Consider the following 3,216-nt stretch of genomic DNA (forward strand, 5'->3'; position numbering starts at 1 on the left):
TATCTAAATGAGGTCAAGCTACAGAATTCACAAGGTATTTGTGTGTGTGTTTAATAAGATGCTCACTTTTAACAATTTTGTCTTTGCATATTGCTAGAGAAAGATCCAATTCCCATTTACACTGGGGCCACTTTGCACCACCCTGTCCCATCTGATGCCCTGAAATGACGCTGAAGAGCTTGAAACTTGGGTGCAGGTCTCTGCTCCATGCAGAGCAATGCTGCTTGCTTGAATGGAGTTACAACCACGTGCATAACTAGGGACTATGGCTCAGTAAGTACAATTTCTTTTTTTTTTCAAGTCTCTCTCCTACTTTATTTCCAAGACATGCTCTAATCTGTTAATTACATATACAACAAAGCCAAAGTGCTGGTCAAGGGAAATTATTTCTCTGTACTCAGGATTAAGGCCACATTTATTACAGGCATTATGAGTGCGTTACAGGACCATTTCTGTCAGTAAGTGCCTCTCTCATGCAGACCTCCTGCACCAGCCTGGGGAAAACAGATCCTCAGAAATCACCTGCTTTACTGGCAGATGAGTGGGGAAAGTAGCCCTACACCTTTTGCAGCTACACCTTAGCTTACTTTGAACAACAATCTGTGGTCACAGGTACAGCATAGCTATCACATTTCTTCAGCCCTGTTCTTCAAACTCTTCTCTTCTGGACATTTCCTCCTTTAGCTAACAGTCTAGCATAAGGGCAAAGTTAACACCAGTGAGTGATGCTTCCTTGTGCCACAGGTTGTTGACAGTTTAAGCTCAGTAGGAGGTATGCTGAATTGTGGTTCATTCATAGTTAGCTTCAACTGTCTGAAATGTTATTTTGTCCAATGTTTGTATATACAACATAAAAAAATAGGAACATGTTAAGCATCCAGGTGTGTATGTTCCATAATCATACAATCATAGAACAGTTAGGCTTGGAAAGGACCTTAGGATCATCAAGTTCCACCCCCACTGCCACAGACAGGGACACCTCATACTAAACCATGCCACCCAAGGCTCTGTCCAACCTGGCCTTGAACACCACCAGGGATGGAGCATTCACAACTTCCATGGGCAACCCATTCCAGTGCCTCACCACTCTTACAGTAGAGAACTTCTTCCTTATATCCAAATTAAACTTCCCCCGTTTAAGTTTGAACCCGCTACCCCGTGTCCTATCACTACATTCCCTAATGAAGAGTCCCTTCCCAGCATCCTTATAGGCCCCCTTCAGATACTGGAAGGCTGCTCTGAGGTCTCCACGCAGCCTTCTCTTCTCCAGGCTGAACAGCCCCAACTTTCTCAGCCTATCTTCATAAGGGAGGTGCTTCAGTCCCTTGATCATCCTCATGGCCCTCCTCTGGACTTGTTCCAACAGTTCCGTGTCAGTTATATGACATTATTAATATGATATACCACTAGGCTCATAAAATCTTAGAGTGTTTAGGAAAGCAAACTGGAATACTGGATTGTTTCTGTGACTTTTCCTTTGTAGTACACAGTAAGGCATTTCCATGTGTTTCTCAGATAAGAATGCAAAGTCTCATTTCCTTATGGTAGCCAACAATAAATATAGTTGTACTTCAGAAACGTTTTCATTTACCATCTTTTCTTTAAATTGGGATAGGAACAGATAGTCTAGTTGTTATTAAATTATCATGATTTCCAGCTGACAGAAATCAGTGTAGTGCCCCAGATGTCACCTAAGTGAGACACTGAATGGAAGATAACACAGGTTACTCTTCCAGTCACAGAGCCAGCATTAACACCATGGAGTGAGGCTTGAGGTGGTGATACCAATGTTACCTCAGTCATAATAGGTCAACATACAGGTTTTGATTACACAGAATGATATGCAGAATAACACTATCACGTTCTCTCGTGCAGCTTTTGAACCAGACACCTTCATGCTTAGAGTAATACAGTAGCTGTCATCTCATCCCTCTTTGGATGAGAAGGCTCCTTCTTCACCTCCTGTCTGGTACCTTGTACACTAGAGAGAACAGACCATATGTATGTGAAAGAAGCAAACCCTCACACTCTCGGCTGAGGAGATATTAAGCTCTCTTGATTGGATATCTTGGTGGTACTGAGCACAACTCAGATGCCTTACCTCTTCACCAGAATTAAATGTTTTGTCTCACTATTGTCCATCCACCTAAGAGCCTCTTTAACACTGCAGTGTAATATTCATGTCATCGACATTGCTGTTAAAACCAAAATGGTATAAATAATGAATTAATATGTATGTGCAGATCACTGTTTTGCCCAGTGTTTCTTACACCCTTTTTATTGGAGCCTCAGAATTCTGAAGGCAAATACAAATGTTCTTCCTCCTTCAGCCTGACTTTGTTGTCGCCATCATTGCACAAATCAACAGCTCCACCCAAATGGACCACTCCTGCCAGAGCTAACACCATTTGAACTACATTGATATGCCAGGCGAACCCTCAGCAGTCATGGGAATGATCTGGTTTCATCAGTTTCACTTACTGAATTGTAATAAATTTAGTGGTCAGGTCTGTTGTTCACTGCACAGGGCCTGCAAGGACTCTGCTGAGCTAAAATGTGCATGACCACGGCACAGGCCTTCCAGATTAGGAGCCTATTTGATGTTAGAGCCATCTTAGTGAATTTACTGTAAAGGCACTCTCATATAAACAAGCAAAACCTTACAAGGTGCACAACTCAGCTTCAGATGGGGGTTTGCCTTCAAAACGCAAAACTTGGGACTACACGTTCGGTAAGTGAAAGTGAGCTCCTTTCTGCTTCAACAGAGCAAACTCCATTTGGCCCTAGCTCTGCCTTTTGGGAGGGAATTTTGAAAAACAAGCCGTACAGGGACTTTGGTTTGGTTTGTTTTCCCTGTTTTTTGAAAACTTCGTTGGAGTAGACTTTTTTATGCCTATGCTTTTAATCCAAACTCTACAGTAAGGCCCAGCTTGAAATAAAAAGGAGACAAGCTCATCAAAGGGTCTGTTGTCAGTTTCAGTTTTAAAATTATTTGGGGTACAATGAAACCTGAAATATACCACCAATATTAGGCCTAGGGCAAGATTTTTCAATACTATGTGTAACCCAGGAGATGCAGAGGTTAAATTTCAAATTTGCTGAAGATGAAACACCCAAAGTAGTGTGGACCTCTAAAGCCATCTTACTATCACAAATGCATTCAAAGGGTGTTCTTACCTTCTTTGATACTTATCACATAAATATACATTTTGTGGA

At 41.8% G+C, this 3,216-nt stretch overlaps 1 long non-coding RNA gene across 1 annotated transcript in view; it reads left to right on the forward strand.

The window, feature by feature from the left end:
* LOC136011201 (uncharacterized) overlaps positions 1 to 2,422 on the forward strand; it is a 5,248-nt gene extending 2,826 nt beyond the window's left edge. The window contains exons 2-3 of the long non-coding RNA XR_010611283.1: positions 98 to 273; positions 2,331 to 2,422. This is a non-coding gene — a long non-coding RNA (uncharacterized LOC136011201). The remainder of the gene's footprint in view (positions 1 to 97; positions 274 to 2,330) is intronic.
* The last annotated feature ends 794 nt before the right edge of the window (positions 2,423 to 3,216 follow it).

The sequence above is a fragment of the Lathamus discolor genome, chromosome 3 (genome assembly GCF_037157495.1).
Source record: "Lathamus discolor isolate bLatDis1 chromosome 3, bLatDis1.hap1, whole genome shotgun sequence".
NCBI classification, from domain to species: Eukaryota; Metazoa; Chordata; class Aves; order Psittaciformes; family Psittacidae; genus Lathamus; species Lathamus discolor.